Here is a 23971-nt window from a genome sequence, read left to right as displayed (position 1 = left end):
AATAAAAAACACATCTGGCTTTTGCTTTCTCTGTGCACAAGGTAGACTATGTCAGTTTGAGGTCATACTTTTGTCATAGTTCTGTAAACATACAGGGATCCCAACTTCAAGTATTAGTGTTTATTTACACACATCAAAACAAACACAAGTGTGTTTTTCCAAGTCAAAACACAAAATATCATTTCACTGAGACAAAACAAATCAGTCTACATCGGGTCGTCTCTCTCAAAATTCTGTCTACATCACATGCAATGTCCTAGTCCAAGGCACCGGGAAAAATATATTCTGGAATGACGTATCCAGGCCTGACATGACAATATCCCCACATGTAGACTGTTTTTTTGTCTGTTTTTTTCTCTTCTCACTCTTCCTGCTCACTCCATCGTACCCATTTTACATTACCTGTGGCTTATTTATAGTGCTTAGGCTGATTGCAAAGTGAACTAATTATCTAAAACAGTTTTCACATGAGAAAGTGTGCCAGAGAGTTGGCAAAATAGTGTAAATAATAGCCATTGTGCCTACAGTTGTGCAAAGTGTGTGTTACAAAATTGCAAACTGAGTGCAAAGCAGTATTTGTGCTTTTAGTTTTGCGAACTCAGTGAGTGGTTTTGCCATTTGTGTGTAGAGTTTTGCAAAAAAAGCCATAGTTACAAAAAATGTGTTTAAGCATTCAGAAAAAACTGTAATAGAACGACGTGGATTTATGCAACTTCCATAAAAAACAGAGCACAGACTATATAAAACACTGTTTGGCATTAAGTATTAAAGTCAGCTAAAAGCTATTAATTAGTCTTAGATTACGCATGATCTGATCCGCCATTTACCATTAACAAAAGCTGGTGATGTGTTTCCTGAATCCTTACATTCAGGCATTCAAATTAAATGTAATTAAATAGCATATAAATATTCTATCAGTGTATGATGCTTGCATGAGGGAAACATCCCAAAACAACGGCACCCATATAACTGCTGTTGTTTTGAGAAGTATTTCTCATGCAAGCATCATGCAACAATGCAAAAACAATGAAACTATTGTAGGCCTAATTATATTTTACATTAGTAAATGTGCATGTTTTCACAAACTTTTGTGAACAATCTTAGCACTTTAAACACTGACTGTTTTGAAGTGCATGTATAGCAATAGCCTATAGTATAAAAATAATAATAATTGTGATATCATTATGATAATTTGATGGGGGTGGGTTAATGTAGGTGGGCCCTATGACCCCAAAGTATGCCTTGACTGGGCCTCAGGTCAAAGAAGTTTGAGAAAGGCTGATGTAGACGACAAAGCAGCAAGGAGGCATCATATGATCATTTAAACAAGTTTTATGACAAGGTCGGTGAGGATGGGAAAAATCGTACATTTCTGTGCAAACTTTGCCCGCACTTCAGTCACAGTCATTATTCATTTAATCATGAAATAAAATACAGTACACGTCTTGGTTCAATAGGTTACGTGCAGTCATTTTAATATGTTCTAATAAACATTGAACCAGTCCGGCCCTCGGCTTGTAGCAAATTTGTTTTTTTTTGGCCTTCTGTATTTGACTTTGACGTGTAGACCATTCATTTTATTCTGTCGTTCAGGCCTTGTAAAGTGCCTATCCTTCTAGTGCAGTTTATATGAATTGAAGTTTGAAACGGGATGCATAGTCTGCTGGAGGTTTTTTTGCATGGTTGCAGAAGCAGGCACGTGGCTGTATTCTGCCCACGTTTGGATTACTCGTTGGAGTCGGACTGGACTGGAGGACTATCAGTAAAGGATTGCAGTTCCAGAAAAGGACATGATCTAACCAAAGCTGGGAGGGGGAAAGGCAAAGGTAAGACCACCAAACATTGTATTTCAATCTGTGTGTTACAATGTAACATATTGCTGGTCTGAAGAGTATTAGTTTGTAGCCTATAACTTCATAGGGTTTGGCGTGTTTTGCCCTCCAGATGCTTGGTAGCTGTTATGTGATACAAACTGAGTTTCTAAGTTATTATCTTGTCAAATGGGATATGGTCATAACAACGTTGTTGAGATATTATTGTCACCGTTGGCGTTGACTTTCGGTGAAACCGTGTGGACCATTTATAGCTACTTTCAACATGTACAAAGTAATCTGCCGTTAGCAGCTCAGCAGTGATGCGCTAAGTTAGCTCATTCACCTCTCAATAGCCTACATTTTAAACTCTTTGCACTCTTTGGTTGGTGTGTAAGCTATATAAGCATACAATTAATTGTCAATCAATCTCTTATCACACAAATAAGCAATGTCAGTTTTTGTAACTTATTTTCTGTTAGCTCGTCTGCCTTTGTTAGCATTTAGGCTACTTCAGTTTCTTTGAGCATCTCTTAAAATTCAGTGCCTTCTTGCCAGCCAGACTGATAGAGGCTGGAAATTGAATCATTTATTTACATTTTATATTTATTCAATTAGCAGATGCTCCAATTAAGCGACTTACAAAAAAATGAGGAATAGCCTAACTTTGAAGCTCTAGCAAGGCAGGTGGCTCCCTCACAGGCTGCAGGGACACTCATCAGTTAAAATTATCAATTGATTGGATTGCCTCATTAGATATATGGCCATGCCACTCTGAGCACGCTCTATCCTGGAAGCTTCATACAATGTCTGAACAAGCCTGAACAAAGATAGCTGCCATTACATTTTCACTGCTGGTTCCTTTTATAGGCCTATAATTAAGTGTATGCAACATGTTTATAGCTTTACATCACACTCCATAAACATGCTTTGAAAGCCTAAACAAAAGTGCTATTAATGAAAAACAAACAGTTAGAATTTACATTTAATTCAGCTCCTTACTAAAGTCTCCATAGGCCTTGCTGTGTTATGTCTTAGTTGTATTTGCTTTAACTCTGTCATTATGTTTTCAGTCATTGCCGTGTCCCGTGGTGACATCAGGTCAGAAAATCTTGGGGTTGCAAATTTAGCCTATAACATGCACATTATTTTAGCCTACTTTCTACTTAATGCTGCTAATGAAAATGTAGTGGAGTAAAAGTATACATTTAATTTTAGATTTTAGACTTTTAACATGAAGTAAAAGTAAAAGTAGGAAGAAAAATAAAAAAGTAAAGTACAGATACATTCATACTTAAGTATATCTACTTTAAAGCAAAATGTGCGTCCGTTACGATGCTAGAGTTTGGAACCGTTGCCCAGAGGCCCGGGTTGATTGATTTAAATCTCACAATGTGGTTGATGGCCTACTGTGTTGAAAAGTCTACTGTTAATAGTGTGGATACTGTTCCAAAGACACCAAGTCCCACCAGCCAGACAGATACTGTGCATTTCTGTCGCATACGTTTTGTATCTACGTTTCACGGTCAGTTTTTGGCCTATTCGACTGCTCACACTAGAAGACTGCAGACAAAGAAATCTGACATATAACCATCAGATATCCAATCAGATCAGATTGGATCTGTAATATTGTATAAGACAGGCATCATAGTAGGAACTTGTTTATATTAATGCTGGAGGTTTATCAGGTCAACTTTGTCAGTTTCTTGTCCCTTATGGCCATACTACGATACACTGCGCATGTCCGATTTCAGAGCACTGTTGGGCCTGTACTTTCTCTCTCTGCCTCCCCCTGGTGGCCGTCGTAGTCAGCACTATTCACTGTCTGCAACTGAGAACACTTTTTATCCTTTTTCCCGATTCCTTCAACGTACGGTTATTTACTCACTTGATTAGGCTATTCGTTGTATTGGTTGCAAGAAACTTGAGTCGAGCCCTGCATTGTGACTCGGGTTTGATTGGTAGGCCTGCTGTCAAGCGTGTACACGCACGGCTTTGTTTGCACAATGCACAATTTTTGTTTTACGGTATGTTTAACTGAGTTATAAATGACACAAATACACGTGGGAGCCTCCGATAATTTCAGTTATTTAGCTTACAATAAGCTATAACGTTAGATTTGTATGACTATCTTATTGTAACACGAGTGAGTCATTGAGAGATAGAGGAAGTGGAGTTAGTTCCCAGAATGCATTGCAGAAATGTATACAATTGTGTTTAAAGCCTTGTTATCTGATCCATTTGTCGTGATATTTCGTATGAAGCACATATACACATAGAGCTTTTAAACTAATCATTACTAGTAGTTATAGATATGTAGCCTGGTATTAGGTAGCCGTCATCGTGAAACGCACGTTCATTCATAGGTACCTCAGGTTGCACGTTCAGTAGGCAGTACACTCTGGGTTCTCTTCAGATCGTATAAATCTTTCGCCTTTTACTAAAGATTTCCGTGGAGAGGACCATTATGAGTTTTAACTAATTTTTTGATGCCCCGTCACCATGCGGGGCTTCCTTTAGTTGTGAAATATTATAAACCGCTCTTATTGCGGATCTCTTTACTCACAGTTGATTAGTATAGTAGATGTTATTCACGCTTTATAGTGATGTGCACCCTACGTGCCTCCTACTATATTTTTAAGTTGCATAGTTTCTCTCTTGGCGTTGATGATGATGATTGTTGGTTGTCAAGACGTGCCCTATATAGCCTTCTGTTTGGGACTAGACACTCATGTAGAAAGATGTTTCATGGTCAAGTCCCAGCCTACTTTGAACGTGACCATTTAGTAATATCTTAGTCTAATGAATAAATGGATTGCTGCCGGGTCTACTGTTTGTCTTGAGTAGGCTTTCTTCGTAAAACTACGTGAGGCTATGGGGTATTCTTTAAAACTATTGTCTGTGCCTGTACGCAACCAATGTACGCAACACGGAAGCTGGGTAAGCGGCGGTAACATTATGTACCCAGCATGCTGCGCGTAGTTAAAGAAGCCTTGACAAGACAGTGCATAGGACAAAAGAGGGCCCGGTCAAGACCAGCGATTTTTGCTTCTTTACAAGTTTATGATTTTCTTCATAGCGAATAATATTTAGCCTTTTTGTATTTGTATTATTTTAACTGACTACATTAGGATATGTATTAGGTTTTTTTTTCAGCAATTATTCTCATGCAGAAAGGAGAAATGTGTGAAATTGTAGGCTAAGTATTATTGCATGTTCGTTGCGTAAGTACAAAGGATTGTTAAAAGAAAATCTATCGTGCTATTTCGTATGAAACACATGCACATTGAGCTTTTAATATAGTCATTAGGCCTACTAGTAGTGATCGATGTGAAGCCTGATAGTAGGTAGCCGTCATCGTGAAACGCACGCTCATTCATAGGCACCTCAAATGGCACGTTCATCAGGCAGTACACTCTGGGTTCTCTTCAGATCGTATAAATCTTTCGCCTTTTACTAAAGATTTCCGTGGAGAGGACCATTATGAGTTTTAACTAATTTTTTGATGCCCTGCCACCGTGCGGGGCTTCCTATTGTTGTGAAATAACACGAAGTTTCTCGCGGTGTGTCACCTGTTGCCAGTAGTTACTATGATTTAAATTATGTATTTCCTAGAAGTCGACGTGCGCATTTAGCAAGATAGTTCTCCGTGTTTCTGGCTTTGTTAAGTTGCATGGTCTTTCTCATGGCGTTGGTGATTGCTAGTCGACAAGACGTGCGCTATTTAGCCTTCTGTTTGGGACATGACAAGAAAGTTACTCGTCTGTGTACCCACATGTAGAAATATGTTTCATGGTCAAGTCCCAGTCTACTTTGCAACGTGAGAATTTAGTAATATCTCAGTCTAATAAATAAATGGATTGATTGCTGTTTGTCTTGAGTAAAACTAGGTAAGAGTCTATTCTTTAAAACCACCAAAACGGGCTCTGAAACTACTGTCTGCACGCAACACGGACGTTTGGAAAGCGGTTACATTATGTACCCAGCATGCTTCGCGTAGGCCTAGTTAAAGAAGTCTTGACAAGACAGTGCACAGGACAGAACAGGGTCCGGTCAAGACCAGCGACTTTCTCCAAGAACTCCTTTCTTCTCTTCAAGTTTATGATTCTTTGCATGACGAATATTTAGGCTGACTGTACGATTTCCGTTTAGAGGATCATTAAGATATAGGCCTACGGTATATTTTGTTGTCCTGCCATAGATGGGTTTCAATGTATCAAGTATTGCATAAATTAAAACAAATGTATTTCATATGTTTCCTTCTCTTAGTAGTAGAAAAGTAGGCCTAGTGATTATAGCAATGGCAGTGGTGGTAGATGTGTTATTTTATTTGACTACATTAGGATATGTAGGTTTTCAGCCATTCTCATGCTGAAAGGAGAAATCTGTGAAATTGTAAGACTTATTGCATTCATAGTACAAAAAAATGTTAAATGAAAACCTTGTTATCTGATAAATCTGTTGTGATATTTCGTATGAAACACATGCACATTGAGCTTTTAACGTAATTATCGATGCGAAACCTGCTTGGATATTAGGTACCCGTCAGCGTGAAACGCACGTTCATTCATAGGGACCTCAGATGGCACAATGTTAAGGCAGTACACTCTGGGTTCTCTTCAGATCGTATAAATCTTTCGCCTTTTACTAAAGATTTCCGTGGAGAGGACCATTATGAGTTTTAACTAATTTTTTGATGCCCTGCCACTGTGCGGGGCTTCCTGCTCTTGTTGAATAATATGAGTTGTGTAGTTGCCTACGCTCTCCCTGCAGCTAATAGCTACAGTGATTGAAGTCATATTATCTTTAGAAACAACGTGCCTATTTAGCAAGATTGTTCTCCGTGTTTCTGGCTTTGTTAGGTTGCATGATCTTCCTCTTGGCGTTGGGGATTGCTGGTATAGTCGACAAGACGTGCTATTTAGCCTTCTGTTTGGGATGTGACATGAATGTTACTCGTCTGTGTATAGCCTACCCACATGTAGAAAGATGTTTCATAATCAAGTCCAAGCCTACTTTGCAACGTGACCATTTAGTAATATCTTAGTCTAATAAATGAATGGATTGATTGCCAGGTCTACTGTTTGTCTTGAGTACTTAGTAAAACTACATAAGAGTCTTTAAAACTACCAAAACGGGCTCTGAAACTACTGTCTGCCCGCAACACGGACGTTTGGAAAGCGGTTACATTATGTACCCAGCATGCTTCGCGTAGGCCTAGTTAAAGAAGTCTTGACAAGACAGTGCACAGGACAGAACAGGGTCCGGTCAAGACCAGCGATTTTCTCCAAGAACTCCTTTCTTCTCTTAAAGTTTATGATTCTTTGCATGACGAATCTTTAGGCTGACCTTCATGTACGATTTCCGTGTAGAGGATCATTCAAATATACGGTATATTTTGTTGTCCTGCCATAGATGGGGTTCTTTCAATGTATCAAGTATTGCATTAATTAAAACAAATGTATTTCATATGTTTCCTTCTCTTAGTAGTAGAAAAGTAGGCCTAGTGATTATAGCAATGGCAGTGGTGGTAGATGTGTTATTTTAATTGACTACATTAGGATATGTAGGTTTTCAGCCATTCTCATGCAGAAAGGAGAAATCTGTGAAATTGTGAGACTTATTGCATTCATAATACAAAAGATTGTTAAAAGAAAACCTTGTTATCTGATCAATATGTTGTGATATTTCGTATGAAACACATGCACATTGAGCTTTTAACGTAATTATCGATGCGAAGCCTGCTTGGATATTAGGTACCCGTCAGCGTGAAACGCACGTTCATTCATAGGGACCTAAGATGGCACGATGTTAAGGTAGTACACTCTGGGTTCTCTTCAGATCGTATAAATCTTTCGCCTTTTACTAAAGATTTCCGTGGAGAGGACCATTATGAGTTTTAATTAATTTTTTGATGCCCTGCCACTGTGCGGGGCTTCCTGTTCTTGTTAAATAATATGATTTAGGTAGAGGTGTGCACTCTCCTTGCAACTAACAGCTACAAAGACTAAAATTATATATTTTTTCAGAAGTCGACTGCTCGTTTAGCAAGATTGTTCACCGTGTTTCTGACTTTAAGTTGCATGGTCTTCCTCGTGGCGTTGGTGATTGCTGGTAGTCGACAAGGCGTGCACTATTTAGCCTTCTGTTTGGGACATGACAAGAAAGTTACTTGTCTGTGTATACCGGTACCCACGTGTAGAAATATGTGTCATGATCAAGTCCTAGCCTACTTTGCAACGTGACCATTTAGTAATATCTTAGACTTATAAATAAATTGATTGGTTTACGGGTTTACTGTTTCTCTTGAGTACTTCGTAAAACTACGCAAGAGTCTATGGGCTATGCTTTAAAACTATTGTCTGTGTCTGCACGCAACACGGAAGTTTGGACAGCGGTAATATTCACAGGACAGAATAGGGCTCAGTCAAGACCAACGATTTTCTCCAAGAACTCCTTGCTTCTCTACAAGTTTCTGATTCTCTTCACGACGAATAATATTTTTAGGCTGACCTTTATGTACGATTTCCGTGTAGAGGATCACTAATAGGCTATAGGTCCTGCCATAGATGGTTTTCAATGTATCAAGTATCGCATATTAAAACAAATGTATTTCATATGTTTCCTTAGGCCTATGATTATAGCAATAGCAGTGGTGGTAGTTGTATCATTTTAAGTGACTAGGATATGTATTAGGTTTTCAGCAATTATTCTCATGAAGAATGTTGAAATTGTAAGACTTACTGCATGTTCATTGAGTAAGTACAAAAGGTTGTATTATAGATTACTATGGCAGATTACAAAATAAGTGTTATTGAAACAGTATAGAGCAATATGCCTAAGATTGCATTTCCATTTGATGAATGTTAATATCAGAATAACTTGGGATAAAATACTGTAATGATATATTGTCCACGGTAGCAATGTTATCAAGATACAGTGATTCTGTGATAGATTCTTGCAATCTGTCAACTATCATACATCATGAAGAAAGTATGATATGACAAGCGCCTGGCGATACAAGATTACGTATCAATATTTTCCGCACCCCTAGTTATGACCTTTATTTTCCTAAGGCTGTGTTGACTGTTTTATAAGCATACATTTTGTGGAGTGATGTTTGATGTAAAAAAATAAAATAAAAATCCAGACATTTTGTTTCATAGGATAGAAACAGGTTTGGAAAATAGCACCAGCCACATATTGGTAAAAATAGATGGCTTGTGGCTTGTAGATTTCAGACACAAAGTAATTATATGCTGTTGAGTGGCTGGTACATTTTGGTAAATTTTCCCATTCATTTCTCAGTTGCTGGTAGATTTTAAAAAGTTTTAAAAAGTTACAAGTGCTGGAGCGGAAAGATTTGGTTTTCAAGGGCATATACATTTTAGAAAGTCTTTGTCTTGTGTTCAGATCAGTGATTGTGCAGCTTGTTCCATACGTTTTGATTCCATTCTATTTTATTTATGCAATTTTGGCTACTCTGTTAAAAAGTTCTAAGAACACATTTCTATGAACAACTGATTGGAGAGGCTACCCTGACAGTTACTAGGCTTGTTTTTCAGTTTTGCATTTGCACCATCAGTTAGAACGCTGAGATGACGTAACACATTGCACTTTCTTTTGTTTGGCTTTCCCCTTCAAATTTTTAATAGTGTGAAATGGGCCCTGTACATAACAAACATTACAAAGGTTATCCCTTTATGCAGCCCATTATAACATTGTCATGTCTGCTAAATGTTTCCTTACAATTTTGTAAATGTAAATGTTCCTACAATCGCCACCAAATATTTTTTTTGATATTCACGAGACAAAACAGTGTTTCAGAGGAGGATTTTGGTGTTTCAAGTTTACCCCTGGCCTCTTTAGTGCACAGCATACAAGGCCTCTACAATTCCAATTTTGACCAGTAGGAGGAAGCATTTACCAACAATGGTCGATTGAACCAGGCAGGTACAGAAATCCCCCTTGCCGAGGCCAACGCAACAGCACAAACCTACTGAAAAAAATAAACATTAACGCTACAATACCAGAGCCGGTTGATAAAGCGTGGCGTTTATTCTAACTTATTCTTAAGTAAGCATGTAATTCACAAATTCGTGGAATTACATTCCAACTTTACCGTTCACAGAAAGTACAGTTTAGCGTCGTGGCAAAAGTGAGTACAAACGGCACATTTACGACAGGTTTGCGCTACATAAATGTAGGCTATACCAGAGAATGTAGACGGGCTCTGGCTACACTGTAACTTTATCCGACTTTATCGGACCGATCAGAAAGTTGCTTTCCTGCCGATATTTGAAAACGGTGACGTCATACTCCCAGCGTGCATTGCGCCTCATTGAATAGCCTATTTTACTTTTGTACATGCATACTTCTTTAACGTATCGTTTTTTTTAGTAATGCAACCTATGTAATAGACATAGCAGTATAAAAGCACTCTGATAACTTGAGCATGATCGGTGGTAACTCTTATAGTGAACTATCGCTCTCATAGTAAGTCAATGAAGTCTCGTTAGAATTAGACAGAACACTCATGGTTCTCTTCATATCGTATAAATCTTTCGCCTTTTACTAAAGATTTCCGTGGGGAGGGCCAATATGAGTTTATAGTAATTTTTTGATACTCCATCGCATGATGGGGTTCCTTTTCTTGTGAAATGATATTGTGCACAAAGCTGTCTTATCAGCCTTACGTGTACTATACAGGTTGAAAGTTTGAGGTCATATAGAAGCTTGTGTTCTACTGTAATGTACACAGAATATTAGTTAAGAGCAGTTGTATTGCTTTTCTTAATCAGGGCAGCAGTTTTCAGATTATGTTTACATCATTGCAAAATCGTTCTCCAATGTTTACTCAGTTAGCCTGTTAAAATAATATCAGATTAATAAACAGAATGTACATTTGTGCCAATGTAGATATTCCAGATCAGTAATTTCTTTCTACAACAGTTGAGAACCCTTTTGCAATTATGTAAGCACATAATGTGATCTGAAAATGGCTTGCCAATGCAACTGATCTCAGCGGGTATTCTGTGTATAATGGAGTGGAATGGAAATTTCTAAGTGACCCCAAACTTTTGACCGGTAGTGTACGTAATACAAATAGGGTAGTGTAGGGTAATGTAACATGTGACACCTTCAGCCAGGTCGATGCAAGTTATTTTAGTCTTGCATTTACTTCTCAAGTTATTTTTTCAAGAATCACATTGAGTTGAAATGTCATGATGAACCCCAAAATTCTGTCAATCTCTTTGTGTGTGGATGCATTTGCTCTCTGCAACTGTTTCTGATGAACAAAATGATTTTAGAATGAAATCATAAAAAGAATGACCATGAATCAACATGTGAACAATTTGTATGATTAAAAAAACAAAAAAACAGTTTTTAAACGCTTTACTTTGTATGTGGACTAAATCATGTTAGCTATGTTAAGAACAGCAAGCATGCACTTTATATTTTTCCAAAGCTGTTTTATAGACATAAATGTGTCTCCCAACATTTCACTAAATTGCTTAAATGTATGTAATTTTTGTCACTAATCTACTTGGCCACTATGATATTTCGTTGATTTCATTACAGTTTTTTCTGATTGCTTAAGCACATTTTTTGTAACTATGGCGTTTTTTGCAAAACTCTACACACAAATAGGAAAACCTTTCACCCAATCAGCAAAACATTGTAGTTCTCTTGCAAAAGCGAACACACCTTGCTTAACTCTTCACACCTTCGTAAAAATGATGTTTTCGTATCAAACCGTAAACACAAGCCATCACAATAGTAAGCACATAATGTGCCAACTACACACTGATGGTCTGAATAAAAAACACATCTGGCTTTTGCTTTCTCTGTGCACAAGGCTATGTCAGTTTGAGGTCATACTTTTGTCATAGTTCTGTAAACATACAGGGATCCAAACTTCAAGTATTTACATCGAAACAAACACAAGTGTGTTTTTCCAAGTCAAAACACAAAATAGCAATTTCACTGAGACAAAACGAATCAGTCTACATCGGGTCGTCTCTCTCAAAATTCTGTCTACATCACATGCAATGTCCTAGTCCAAGGCACCAGGAAAAATACATTCTGGAATGACGTATCGAGGCCTGACATGACAATATCCCCACATGTAGACTGTTTTTTTTGTCTGTAAAAGGGCTATTTCTTTCTCTTCTCACTCTTGCTGCTCACTCCAATGTACCCATTGTACATTACCTGTGCCTTATTTATAGTGCAAAGTGAACTAATTATCTAAAACAGTTTTCACATGAGAAAGTGTGCCAGAAAGTTGGCAAAATAGTGTAAATAATAGCCATACATGTGTATGATTTGCCAGGAGTGTGTTGATCATTTGGAAATTGAGTGTAAAGCAGTGAATTGTTTACAGTTCTGCAAAAAGAGTGCTGTGCAGTGAATTGTGCCTACAGTTGTGCAAAGTGTATGTTACAAAATTGCAAACTGAGTGCAAAGCAGTGTTTTTTAGTTTTGCGAACTCAGTGAGTGGTTTTGCTATAAGTATTAATAGTTTTAGAAAGTGTACTATAAGAATCACAGTTGTGTTTAAGCATTCAGAAAAAAAATGTAATTTAAATAGCCTAGTAAAATGTTAAGATCCTGTCTAACATTCTTTCCCAGCATGCTTTGTGGGGTGGCTCTGGGCATAATAATGAACGAAACCCCCAAGAGGTTCTCGTCTAGTAGCCAATGTACGGCAGCTTCCCAGCATGCTTTGTGGGTTTTCTGGCTTTTGAAAAGAAAAAAAAAAGGGGGAAAAAATACTTTTCATGGGCCACTTCTGAAAATGAGTAGGCCGTATGCTGATAACTTCAACATTTGCATGAAGGTAAAGCAGTACTTTGAAGGTCTGTGCGTGGTGTTTAGGCTACCTGTAACTCTGATAGTGACCTGTGTCGCTGGCGGTGGCTAGCTGAAGTCATGGTCCAGACTGGCAGAACACTCATGGTTCTCTTCATATCGTATAAATCTTTCGCCTTTTACTAAAGATTTCTGTGGAAAGGACCACTATGAGTAGATATGAATTTTTTGATGCCCCACCTTACGGTGGGGTCCCTCGATCTGTGAAAAAGAAGCGCCCTCTCTTTGCTTGTGCGCCGACGTGTACTGCTGATAGCGACGAACGAGAGGGAGGACCTCACACCTCGGCCGCACGGCCTGTTGTTCACGTGTGGTCGAACGTTCTTTGGACAGGTAGATTTCTGAAACTCTGATCAGTTTTGTCCTCGTTCTCTTTTGGAGCTCTCTCTTCAAGTAGCCTATGCCCGTCTGAAATATAGCAACCTCCTCATGTGTGTCTTTATTCCGCGATACAGCTTTTTTTCTGAATGAGTAAGTGGCTCAAGCCTGAAATCATACCGGGAGCTCTTATGCCCGGCTGCTGGAGGTTTATCAGGTCAACTTTGTCGGTGTGCACTTGCTTACGGCCATACCACGCTGAGCACGCCCGATCTCGTCCGATCTCGGAAGCTAAGCAGCGTCGGGCCTGGTTAGTACTTGGATGGGAGACCGCCTGGGAATACCAGGTGCTGTAAGCTTTTCTCTCTCTGCCTGTTAGAGCGCCCCTGCTGGCCGCAGCAGTCAACAGGCACCTTTCGCAAACTCTGATCCATTTTCTCTTCAGCTCTCACTTCATAATAAGTCACACATTTAATCTGTCAAATATATTGCGTTTGACCAAATTGTTGTGATTTCATATGAACACCAGGCTATAGTGAGGATCTACTCTATCCATAGGAACTTTTAAAGCCTTCTACTGAAACATCATTGTCTGACCCTGAACCGCATTAAACCCAGCATAATAATGAACGAAACCCCCAAGAGGTTCTCGTCTAGTAGCCAATGTACGGCAGCTTCCCAGCATGCTTTGTGGGTTTTCTGGCTTTTGAAAAGAAAAAAAAAAGGGGGAAAAAATACTTTTCATGGGCCACTTCTGAAAATGAGTAGGCCGTATGCTGATAACTTCAACATTTGCATGAAGGTAAAGCAGTACTTTGAAGGTCTGTGCGTGGTGTTTAGGCTACCTGTAACTCTGATAGTGACCTGTGTCGCTGGCGGTGGCTAGCTGAAGTCATGGTCCAGACTGGCAGAACACTCATGGTTCTCTTCATATCGTATAAATCTTTCGCCTTTTACTAAAGATTTCCGTGGAAAGGACCACTATGAGTAGATATGAATTTTTTGATGCCCCACCTTACGGTGGGGTCCCTCGATCTGTGAAAAAGAAGCGCCCTCTCTTTGCTTGTGCGCCGACGTGTACTGCTGATAGCGACGAACGAGAGGGAGGACCTCACACCTCGGCCGCACGGCCTGTTGTTCACGTGTGGTCGAACGTTCTTTGGACAGGTAGATTTCTGAAACTCTGATCAGTTTTGTCCTCGTTCTCTTTTGGAGCTCTCTCTTCAAGTAGCCTATGCCCGTCTGAAATATAGCAACCTCCTCATGTGTGTCTTTATTCCGCGATACAGCTTTTTTTCTGAATGAGTAAGTGGCTCAAGCCTGAAATCATACCGGGAGCTCTTATGCCCGGCTGCTGGAGGTTTATCAGGTCAACTTTGTCGGTGTGCACTTGCTTACGGCCATACCACGCTGATCTCGTCCGATCTCGGAAGCTAAGCAGCGTCGGGCCTGGTTAGTACTTGGATGGGAGACCGCCTGGGAATACCAGGTGCTGTAAGCTTTTCTCTCTCTGCCTGTTAGAGCGCCCCTGCTGGCCGCAGCAGTCAACAGGCACCTTTCGCAAACTCTGATCCATTTTCTCTTCAGCTCTCACTTCATAATAAGTCACACATTTAATCTGTCAAATATATTGCGTTTGACCAAATTGTTGTGATTTCATATGAACACCAGGCTATAGTGAGGATCTACTCTATCCATAGGAACTTTTAAAGCCTTCTACTGAAACATCATTGTCTGACCCTGAACCGCATTAAACCCAGCATTATAATGAACGAAACCCCCAAGAGGTTCTCGTCTAGTAGCCAATGTACGGCAGCTTCCCAGCATGCTTTGTGGGTTTTCTGGCTTTTGAAAAGAAAAAAAAAAGGGGGAAAAAATACTTTTCATGGGCCACTTCTGAAAATGAGTAGGCCGTATGCTGATAACTTCAACATTTGCATGAAGGTAAAGCAGTACTTTGAAGGTCTGTGCGTGGTGTTTAGGCTACCTGTAACTCTGATAGTGACCTGTGTCGCTGGCGGTGGCTAGCTGAAGTCATGGTCCAGACTGGCAGAACACTCATGGTTCTCTTCATATCGTATAAATCTTTCGCCTTTTACTAAAGATTTCCGTGGAAAGGACCACTATGAGTAGATATGAATTTTTTGATGCCCCACCTTATGGTGGGGTCCCTCGATCTGTGAAAAAGAAGCGCCCTCTCTTTGCTTGTGCGCCGACGTGTACTGCTGATAGCGACGAACGAGAGGGAGGACCTCACACCTCGGCCGCACGGCCTGTTGTTCACGTGTGGTCGAACGTTCTTTGGACAGGTAGATTTCTGAAACTCTGATCAGTTTTGTCCTCGTTCTCTTTTGGAGCTCTCTCTTCAAGTAGCCTATGCCCGTCTGAAATATAGCAACCTCCTCATGTGTGTCTTTATTCCGCGATACAGCTTTTTTTCTGAATGAGTAAGTGGCTCAAGCCTGAAATCATACCGGGAGCTCTTATGCCCGGCTGCTGGAGGTTTATCAGGTCAACTTTGTCGGTGTGCACTTGCTTACGGCCATACCACGCTGAGCACGCCCGATCTCGTCCGATCTCGGAAGCTAAGCAGCGTCGGGCCTGGTTAGTACTTGGATGGGAGACCGCCTGGGAATACCAGGTGCTGTAAGCTTTTCTCTCTCTGCCTGTTAGAGCGCCCCTGCTGGCCGCAGCAGTCAACAGGCACCTTTCGCAAACTCTGATCCATTTTCTCTTCAGCTCTCACTTCATAATAAGTCACACATTTAATCTGTCAAATATATTGCGTTTGACCAAATTGTTGTGATTTCATATGAACACCAGGCTATAGTGAGGATCTACTCTATCCATAGGAACTTTTAAAGCCTTCTACTGAAACATCATTGTCTGACCCTGAACCGCATTAAACCCAGCATTATAATGAACGAAACCCCCAAGAGGTTCTCGTCTAGTAGCCAATGTACGGCAGCTTCCCAGCATGCTTTGTGGGTTTTCTGGCTTTTGAAAAGAAAAAAAAAAGGGGGAAAAAATACTTTTCATGGGCCACTTCTGAAAATGAGTAGGCCGTATGCTGATAACTTCAACATTTGCATGAAGGTAAAGCAGTACTTTGAAGGTCTGTGCGTGGTGTTTAGGCTACCTGTAACTCTGATAGTGACCTGTGTCGCTGGCGGTGGCTAGCTGAAGTCATGGTCCAGACTGGCAGAACACTCATGGTTCTCTTCATATCGTATAAATCTTTCGCCTTTTACTAAAGATTTCCGTGGAAAGGACCACTATGAGTAGATATGAATTTTTTGATGCCCCACCTTATGGTGGGGTCCCTCGATCTGTGAAAAAGAAGCGCCCTCTCTTTGCTTGTGCGCCGACGTGTACTGCTGATAGCGACGAACGAGAGGGAGGACCTCACACCTCGGCCGCACGGCCTGTTGTTCACGTGTGGTCGAACGTTCTTTGGACAGGTAGATTTCTGAAACTCTGATCAGTTTTGTCCTCGTTCTCTTTTGGAGCTCTCTCTTCAAGTAGCCTATGCCCGTCTGAAATATAGCAACCTCCTCATGTGTGTCTTTATTCCGCGATACAGCTTTTTTTCTGAATGAGTAAGTGGCTCAAGCCTGAAATCATACCGGGAGCTCTTATGCCCGGCTGCTGGAGGTTTATCAGGTCAACTTTGTCGGTGTGCACTTGCTTACGGCCATACCACGCTGAGCACGCCCGATCTCGTCCGATCTCGGAAGCTAAGCAGCGTCGGGCCTGGTTAGTACTTGGATGGGAGACCGCCTGGGAATACCAGGTGCTGTAAGCTTTTCTCTCTCTGCCTGTTAGAGCGCCCCTGCTGGCCGCAGCAGTCAACAGGCACCTTTCGCAAACTCTGATCCATTTTCTCTTCAGCTCTCACTTCATAATAAGTCACACATTTAATCTGTCAAATATATTGCGTTTGACCAAATTGTTGTGATTTCATATGAACACCAGGCTATAGTGAGGATCTACTCTATCCATAGGAACTTTTAAAGCCTTCTACTGAAACATCATTGTCTGACCCTGAACCGCATTAAACCCAGCATAATAATGAACGAAACCCCCAAGAGGTTCTCGTCTAGTAGCCAATGTACGGCAGCTTCCCAGCATGCTTTGTGGGTTTTCTGGCTTTTGAAAAGAAAAAAAAAAGGGGGAAAAAATACTTTTCATGGGCCACTTCTGAAAATGAGTAGGCCGTATGCTGATAACTTCAACATTTGCATGAAGGTAAAGCAGTACTTTGAAGGTCTGTGCGTGGTGTTTAGGCTACCTGTAACTCTGATAGTGACCTGTGTCGCTGGCGGTGGCTAGCTGAAGTCATGGTCCAGACTGGCAGAACACTCATGGTTCTCTTCATATCGTATAAATCTTTCGCCTTTTACTAAAGATTTCCGTGGAAAGGACCACTATGAGTAGATATGAATTTTTTGATGCCCCACCTTACGGTGGGGTTCCTCGATCTGTGAAAAAGAAGCGCCCTCTCTTTGCTTGTGCGCCGACGTGTACTGCTGATAGCGACGAACGAGAGGGAGGACCTCACACCTCGGCCGCACGGCCTGTTGTTCACGTGTGGTCGAACGTTCTTTGGACAGGTAGATTTCTGAAACTCTGATCAGTTTTGTCCTCGTTCTCTTTTGGAGCTCTCTCTTCAAGTAGCCTATGCCCGTCTGAAATATAGCAACCTCCTCATGTGTGTCTTTATTCCGCGATACAGCTTTTTTTCTGAATGAGTAAGTGGCTCAAGCCTGAAATCATACCGGGAGCTCTTATGCCCGGCTGCTGGAGGTTTATCAGGTCAACTTTGTCGGTGTGCACTTGCTTACGGCCATACCACGCTGAGCACGCCCGATCTCGTCCGATCTCGGAAGCTAAGCAGCGTCGGGCCTGGTTAGTACTTGGATGGGAGACCGCCTGGGAATACCAGGTGCTGTAAGCTTTTCTCTCTCTGCCTGTTAGAGCGCCCCTGCTGGCCGCAGCAGTCAACAGGCACCTTTCGCAAACTCTGATCCATTTTCTCTTCAGCTCTCACTTCATAATAAGTCACACATTTAATCTGTCAAATATATTGCGTTTGACCAAATTGTTGTGATTTCATATGAACACCAGGCTATAGTGAGGATCTACTCTATCCATAGGAACTTTTAAAGCCTTCTACTGAAACATCATTGTCTGACCCTGAACCGCATTAAACCCAGCATAATAATGAACGAAACCCCCAAGAGGTTCTCGTCTAGTAGCCAATGTACGGCAGCTTCCCAGCATGCTTTGTGGGTTTTCTGGCTTTTGAAAAGAAAAAAAAAAGGGGGAAAAAATACTTTTCATGGGCCACTTCTGAAAACGAGTAGGCCGTATGCTGATAACTTCAACATTTGCATGAAGGTAAAGCAGTACTTTGAAGGTCTGTGCGTGGTGTTTAGGCTACCTGTAACTCTGATAGTGACCTGTGTCGCTGGCGGTGGCTAGCTGAAGTCATGGTCCAGACTGGCAGAACACTCATGGTTCTCTTCATATCGTATAAATCTTTTGCCTTTTACTAAAGATTTCCGTGGAAAGGACCACTATGAGTAGATATGAATTTTTTGATGCCCCACCTTACGGTGGGGTCCCTCGATCTGTGAAAAAGAAGCGCCCTCTCTTTGCTTGTGCGCCGACGTGTACTGCTGATAGCGACGAACGAGAGGGAGCACCTCACACCTCGGCCGCACGGCCTGTTGTTCACGTGTGGTCGAACGTTCTTTGGACAGGTAGATTTCTGAAACTCTGATCAGTTTTGTCCTCGTTCTCTTTTGGAGCTCTCTCTTCAAGTAGCCTATGCCCGTCTGAAATATAGCAACCTCCTCATGTGTGTCTTTATTCCGCGATACAGCTTTTTTTCTGAATGAGTAAGTGGCTCAAGCCTGAAATCATACCGGGAGCTCTTATGCCCGGCTGCTGGAGGTTTATCAGGTCAACTTTGTCGGTGTGCACTTGCTTACGGCCATACCACGCTGAGCACGCCCGATCTCGTCCGATCTCGGAAGCTAAGCAGCGTCGGGCCTGGTTAGTACTTGGATGGGAGACCGCCTGGGAATACCAGGTGCTGTAAGCTTTTCTCTCTCTGCCTGTTAGAGCGCCCCTGCTGGCCGCAGCAGTCAACAGGCACCTTTCGCAAACTCTGATCCATTTTCTCTTCAGCTCTCACTTCATAATAAGTCACACATTTAATCTGTCAAATATATTGCGTTTGACCAAATTGTTGTGATTTCATATGAACACCAGGCTATAGTGAGGATCTACTCTATCCATAGGAACTTTTAAAGCCTTCTACTGAAACATCATTGTCTGACCCTGAACCGCATTAAACCCAGCATAATAATGAACGAAACCCCCAAGAGGTTCTCGTCTAGTAGCCAATGTACGGCAGCTTCCCAGCATGCTTTGTGGGTTTTCTGGCTTTTGAAAAGAAAAAAAAAAGGGGGAAAAAATACTTTTCATGGGCCACTTCTGAAAACGAGTAGGCCGTATGCTGATAACTTCAACATTTGCATGAAGGTAAAGCAGTACTTTGAAGGTCTGTGCGTGGTGTTTAGGCTACCTGTAACTCTGATAGTGACCTGTGTCGCTGGCGGTGGCTAGCTGAAGTCATGGTCCAGACTGGCAGAACACTCATGGTTCTCTTCATATCGTATAAATCTTTCGCCTTTTACTAAAGATTTCCGTGGAAAGGACCACTATGAGTAGATATGAATTTTTTGATGCCCCACCTTACGGTGGGGTCCCTCGATCTGTGAAAAAGAAGCGCCCTCTCTTTGCTTGTGCGCCGACGTGTACTGCTGATAGCGACGAACGAGAGGGAGGACCTCACACCTCGGCCGCACGGCCTGTTGTTCACGTGTGGTCGAACGTTCTTTGGACAGGTAGATTTCTGAAACTCTGATCAGTTTTGTCCTCGTTCTCTTTTGGAGCTCTCTCTTCAAGTAGCCTATGCCCGTCTGAAATATAGCAACCTCCTCATGTGTGTCTTTATTCCGCGATACAGCTTTTTTTCTGAATGAGTAAGTGGCTCAAGCCTGAAATCATACCGGGAGCTCTTATGCCCGGCTGCTGGAGGTTTATCAGGTCAACTTTGTCGGTGTGCACTTGCTTACGGCCATACCACGCTGAGCACGCCCGATCTCGTCCGATCTCGGAAGCTAAGCAGCGTCGGGCCTGGTTAGTACTTGGATGGGAGACCGCCTGGGAATACCAGGTGCTGTAAGCTTTTCTCTCTCTGCCTGTTAGAGCGCCCCTGCTGGCCGCAGCAGTCAACAGGCACCTTTCGCAAACTCTGATCCATTTTCTCTTCAGCTCTCACTTCATAATAAGTCACACATTTAATCTGTCAAATATATTGCGTTTGACCAAATTGTTGTGATTTCATATGAACACCAGGCTATAGTGAGGATCTACTCTATCCATAGGAACTTTTAAAGCCTTCTACTGAAACATCATTGTCTGACCCTGAACCGCATTAAACCCAGCATAATAATGAACGAAACCCCCAAGAGGTTCTCGTCTAGTAGCCAATGTACGGCAGCTTCCCAGCATGCTTTGTGGGTTTTCTGGCTTTTGAAAAGAAAAAAAAAAGGGGGAAAAAATACTTTTCATGGGCCACTTCTGAAAATGAGTAGGCCGTATGCTGATAACTTCAACATTTGCATGAAGGTAAAGCAGTACTTTGAAGGTCTGTGCGTGGTGTTTAGGCTACCTGTAACTCTGATAGTGACCTGTGTCGCTGGCGGTGGCTAGCTGAAGTCATGGTCCAGACTGGCAGAACACTCATGGTTCTCTTCATATCGTATAAATCTTTCGCCTTTTACTAAAGATTTCCGTGGAAAGGACCACTATGAGTAGATATGAATTTTTTGATGCCCCACCTTACGGTGGGGTCCCTCGATCTGTGAAAAAGAAGCGCCCTCTCTTTGCTTGTGCGCCGACGTGTACTGCTGATAGCGACGAACGAGAGGGAGGACCTCACACCTCGGCCGCACGGCCTGTTGTTCACGTGTGGTCGAACGTTCTTTGGACAGGTAGATTTCTGAAACTCTGATCAGTTTTGTCCTCGTTCTCTTTTGGAGCTCTCTCTTCAAGTAGCCTATGCATGCCCGTCTGAAATATAGCAACCTCCTCATGTGTGTCTTTATTCCGCGATACAGCTTTTTTTCTGAATGAGTAAGTGGCTCAAGCCTGAAATCATACCGGGAGCTCTTATGCCCGGCTGCTGGAGGTTTATCAGGTCAACTTTGTCGGTGTGCACTTGCTTACGGCCATACCACGCTGAGCACGCCCGATCTCGTCCGATCTCGGAAGCTAAGCAGCGTCGGGCCTGGTTAGTACTTGGATGGGAGACCGCCTGGGAATACCAGGTGCTGTAAGCTTTTCTCTCTCTGCCTGTTAGAGCGCCCCTGCTGGCCGCAGCAGTCAACAGGCACCTTTCGCAAACTCTGATCCATTTTCTCTTCAGCTCTCACTTCATAATAAGTCACACATTTAATCTGTCAAATATGTTGCGTTTGACCAAATTGTTGTGATTTCATATGAACACCAGGCTATAGTGAGGATCTACTCTATCCATAGGAACTTTTAAAGCCTTCTACTGAAACATCATTGTCTGACCCTGAACCGCATTAAACCCAGCATAATAATGAACGAAACCCCCAAGAGGTTCTCGTCTAGTAGCCAATGTACGGCAGCTTCCCAGCATGCTTTGTGGGTTTTCTGGCTTTTGAAAAGAAAAAAAAAAGGGGGAAAAAATACTTTTCATGGGCCACTTCTGAAAACGAGTAGGCCGTATGCTGATAACTTCAACATTTGCATGAAGGTAAAGCAGTACTTTGAAGGTCTGTGCGTGGTGTTTAGGCTACCTGTAACTCTGATAGTGACCTGTGTCGCTGGCGGTGGCTAGCTGAAGTCATGGTCCAGACTGGCAGAACACTCATGGTTCTCTTCATATCGTATAAATCTTTCGCCTTTTACTAAAGATTTCTGTGGAAAGGACCACTATGAGTAGATATGAATTTTTTGATGCCCCACCTTACGGTGGGGTCCCTCGATCTGTGAAAAAGAAGCGCCCTCTCTTTGCTTGTGCGCCGACGTGTACTGCTGATAGCGACGAACGAGAGGGAGGACCTCACACCTCGGCCGCACGGCCTGTTGTTCACGTGTGGTCGAACGTTCTTTGGACAGGTAGATTTCTGAAACTCTGATCAGTTTTGTCCTCGTTCTCTTTTGGAGCTCTCTCTTCAAGTAGCCTATGCATGCCAGTCTGAAATATAGCAACCTCCTCATGTGTGTCTTTATTCCGCGATACAGCTTTTTTTCTGAATGAGTAAGTGGCTCAAGCCTGAAATCATACCGGGAGCTCTTATGCCCGGCTGCTGGAGGTTTATCAGGTCAACTTTGTCGGTGTGCACTTGCTTACGGCCATACCACGCTGAGCACGCCCGATCTCGTCCGATCTCGGAAGCTAAGCAGCGTCGGGCCTGGTTAGTACTTGGATGGGAGACCGCCTGGGAATACCAGGTGCTGTAAGCTTTTCTCTCTCTGCCTGTTAGAGCGCCCCTGCTGGCCGCAGCAGTCAACAGGCACCTTTCGCAAACTCTGATCCATTTTCTCTTCAGCTCTCACTTCATAATAAGTCACACATTTAATCTGTCAAATATATTGCGTTTGACCAAATTGTTGTGATTTCATATGAACACCAGGCTATAGTGAGGATCTACTCTATCCATAGGAACTTTTAAAGCCTTCTACTGAAACATCATTGTCTGACCCTGAACCGCATTAAACCCAGCATAATAATGAACGAAACCCCCAAGAGGTTCTCGTCTAGTAGCCAATGTACGGCAGCTTCCCAGCATGCTTTGTGGGTTTTCTGGCTTTTGAAAAGAAAAAAAAAAGGGGGAAAAAATACTTTTCATGGGCCACTTCTGAAAATGAGTAGGCCGTATGCTGATAACTTCAACATTTGCATGAAGGTAAAGCAGTACTTTGAAGGTCTGTGCGTGGTGTTTAGGCTACCTGTAACTCTGATAGTGACCTGTGTCGCTGGCGGTGGCTAGCTGAAGTCATGGTCCAGACTGGCAGAACACTCATGGTTCTCTTCATATCGTATAAATCTTTCGCCTTTTACTAAAGATTTCCGTGGAAAGGACCACTATGAGTAGATATGAATTTTTTGATGCCCCACCTTACGGTGGGGTCCCTCGATCTGTGAAAAAGAAGCGCCCTCTCTTTGCTTGTGCGCCGACGTGTACTGCTGATAGCGACGAACGAGAGGGAGGACCTCACACCTCGGCCGCACGGCCTGTTGTTCACGTGTGGTCGAACGTTCTTTGGACAGGTAGATTTCTGAAACTCTGATCAGTTTTGTCCTCGTTCTCTTTTGGAGCTCTCTCTTCAAGTAGCCTATGCATGCCCGTCTGAAATATAGCAACCTCCTCATGTGTGTCTTTATTCCGCGATACAGCTTTTTTTCTGAATGAGTAAGTGGCTCAAGCCTGAAATCATACCGGGAGCTCTTATGCCCGGCTGCTGGAGGTTTATCAGGTCAACTTTGTCGGTGTGCACTTGCTTACGGCCATACCACGCTGAGCACGCCCGATCTCGTCCGATCTCGGAAGCTAAGCAGCGTCGGGCCTGGTTAGTACTTGGATGGGAGACCGCCTGGGAATACCAGGTGCTGTAAGCTTTTCTCTCTCTGCCTGTTAGAGCGCCCCTGCTGGCCGCAGCAGTCAACAGGCACCTTTCGCAAACTCTGATCCATTTTCTCTTCAGCTCTCACTTCATAATAAGTCACACATTTAATCTGTCAAATATGTTGCGTTTGACCAAATTGTTGTGATTTCATATGAACACCAGGCTATAGTGAGGATCTACTCTATCCATAGGAACTTTTAAAGCCTTCTACTGAAACATCATTGTCTGAC

At 42.3% G+C, this 23971-nt stretch overlaps 24 non-coding genes and 1 pseudogene across 24 annotated transcripts; all 25 read left to right on the top strand.

The window, feature by feature from the left end:
- The first annotated feature begins 4207 nt into the window (after positions 1 to 4207).
- On the top strand, positions 4208 to 4323 carry LOC121697938. The gene has a single exon (XR_006026619.1). It is a non-coding gene; the product is annotated as a U5 spliceosomal RNA (small nuclear RNA).
- A 900-nt stretch (positions 4324 to 5223) lies between these two features.
- LOC121697941 lies at positions 5224 to 5339 on the top strand. The gene has a single exon (XR_006026622.1). It is a non-coding gene; the product is annotated as a U5 spliceosomal RNA (small nuclear RNA).
- Positions 5340 to 6414: 1075 nt separating this feature from the next.
- On the top strand, positions 6415 to 6530 carry LOC121697940. Its single transcript, XR_006026621.1, has one exon. It is a non-coding gene; the product is annotated as a U5 spliceosomal RNA (small nuclear RNA).
- Positions 6531 to 7632: 1102 nt separating this feature from the next.
- Positions 7633 to 7748, top strand: LOC121697939. Its single transcript, XR_006026620.1, has one exon. It is a non-coding gene; the product is annotated as a U5 spliceosomal RNA (small nuclear RNA).
- Positions 7749 to 10341: 2593 nt separating this feature from the next.
- LOC121697946 lies at positions 10342 to 10457 on the top strand. Its single transcript, XR_006026625.1, has one exon. It is a non-coding gene; the product is annotated as a U5 spliceosomal RNA (small nuclear RNA).
- A 2307-nt stretch (positions 10458 to 12764) lies between these two features.
- On the top strand, positions 12765 to 12879 carry LOC121697956. The gene has a single exon (XR_006026635.1). It is a non-coding gene; the product is annotated as a U5 spliceosomal RNA (small nuclear RNA).
- Positions 12880 to 13244: 365 nt separating this feature from the next.
- On the top strand, positions 13245 to 13363 carry LOC121697925. The gene has a single exon (XR_006026610.1). It is a non-coding gene; the product is annotated as a 5S ribosomal RNA (ribosomal RNA).
- A 553-nt stretch (positions 13364 to 13916) lies between these two features.
- LOC121697953 lies at positions 13917 to 14031 on the top strand. The gene has a single exon (XR_006026632.1). It is a non-coding gene; the product is annotated as a U5 spliceosomal RNA (small nuclear RNA).
- A 365-nt stretch (positions 14032 to 14396) lies between these two features.
- LOC121697937 lies at positions 14397 to 14505 on the top strand (annotated as a pseudogene).
- Positions 14506 to 15058: 553 nt separating this feature from the next.
- Positions 15059 to 15173, top strand: LOC121697943. Its single transcript, XR_006026624.1, has one exon. It is a non-coding gene; the product is annotated as a U5 spliceosomal RNA (small nuclear RNA).
- Positions 15174 to 15538: 365 nt separating this feature from the next.
- On the top strand, positions 15539 to 15657 carry LOC121697914. Its single transcript, XR_006026599.1, has one exon. It is a non-coding gene; the product is annotated as a 5S ribosomal RNA (ribosomal RNA).
- Positions 15658 to 16210: 553 nt separating this feature from the next.
- Positions 16211 to 16325, top strand: LOC121697942. The gene has a single exon (XR_006026623.1). It is a non-coding gene; the product is annotated as a U5 spliceosomal RNA (small nuclear RNA).
- Positions 16326 to 16690: 365 nt separating this feature from the next.
- Positions 16691 to 16809, top strand: LOC121697903. The gene has a single exon (XR_006026588.1). It is a non-coding gene; the product is annotated as a 5S ribosomal RNA (ribosomal RNA).
- Positions 16810 to 17362: 553 nt separating this feature from the next.
- LOC121697952 lies at positions 17363 to 17477 on the top strand. Its single transcript, XR_006026631.1, has one exon. It is a non-coding gene; the product is annotated as a U5 spliceosomal RNA (small nuclear RNA).
- A 365-nt stretch (positions 17478 to 17842) lies between these two features.
- On the top strand, positions 17843 to 17961 carry LOC121697891. The gene has a single exon (XR_006026577.1). It is a non-coding gene; the product is annotated as a 5S ribosomal RNA (ribosomal RNA).
- A 553-nt stretch (positions 17962 to 18514) lies between these two features.
- Positions 18515 to 18629, top strand: LOC121697954. Its single transcript, XR_006026633.1, has one exon. It is a non-coding gene; the product is annotated as a U5 spliceosomal RNA (small nuclear RNA).
- A 365-nt stretch (positions 18630 to 18994) lies between these two features.
- On the top strand, positions 18995 to 19113 carry LOC121697993. Its single transcript, XR_006026665.1, has one exon. It is a non-coding gene; the product is annotated as a 5S ribosomal RNA (ribosomal RNA).
- Positions 19114 to 19666: 553 nt separating this feature from the next.
- On the top strand, positions 19667 to 19781 carry LOC121697951. The gene has a single exon (XR_006026630.1). It is a non-coding gene; the product is annotated as a U5 spliceosomal RNA (small nuclear RNA).
- Positions 19782 to 20146: 365 nt separating this feature from the next.
- On the top strand, positions 20147 to 20265 carry LOC121697981. The gene has a single exon (XR_006026654.1). It is a non-coding gene; the product is annotated as a 5S ribosomal RNA (ribosomal RNA).
- A 553-nt stretch (positions 20266 to 20818) lies between these two features.
- LOC121697950 lies at positions 20819 to 20933 on the top strand. The gene has a single exon (XR_006026629.1). It is a non-coding gene; the product is annotated as a U5 spliceosomal RNA (small nuclear RNA).
- A 369-nt stretch (positions 20934 to 21302) lies between these two features.
- On the top strand, positions 21303 to 21421 carry LOC121697969. Its single transcript, XR_006026645.1, has one exon. It is a non-coding gene; the product is annotated as a 5S ribosomal RNA (ribosomal RNA).
- Positions 21422 to 21974: 553 nt separating this feature from the next.
- Positions 21975 to 22089, top strand: LOC121697955. The gene has a single exon (XR_006026634.1). It is a non-coding gene; the product is annotated as a U5 spliceosomal RNA (small nuclear RNA).
- Positions 22090 to 22458: 369 nt separating this feature from the next.
- Positions 22459 to 22577, top strand: LOC121697961. Its single transcript, XR_006026639.1, has one exon. It is a non-coding gene; the product is annotated as a 5S ribosomal RNA (ribosomal RNA).
- Positions 22578 to 23130: 553 nt separating this feature from the next.
- LOC121697949 lies at positions 23131 to 23245 on the top strand. The gene has a single exon (XR_006026628.1). It is a non-coding gene; the product is annotated as a U5 spliceosomal RNA (small nuclear RNA).
- Positions 23246 to 23614: 369 nt separating this feature from the next.
- On the top strand, positions 23615 to 23733 carry LOC121697885. Its single transcript, XR_006026571.1, has one exon. It is a non-coding gene; the product is annotated as a 5S ribosomal RNA (ribosomal RNA).
- The last annotated feature ends 238 nt before the right edge of the window (positions 23734 to 23971 follow it).

The sequence above is a fragment of the Alosa sapidissima genome, chromosome 22 (assembly GCF_018492685.1).
Source record: "Alosa sapidissima isolate fAloSap1 chromosome 22, fAloSap1.pri, whole genome shotgun sequence".
Lineage (NCBI taxonomy): Eukaryota > Metazoa > Chordata > Actinopteri > Clupeiformes > Clupeidae > Alosa > Alosa sapidissima.
This window is presented reverse-complemented; position numbering and strand designations above follow the sequence as displayed.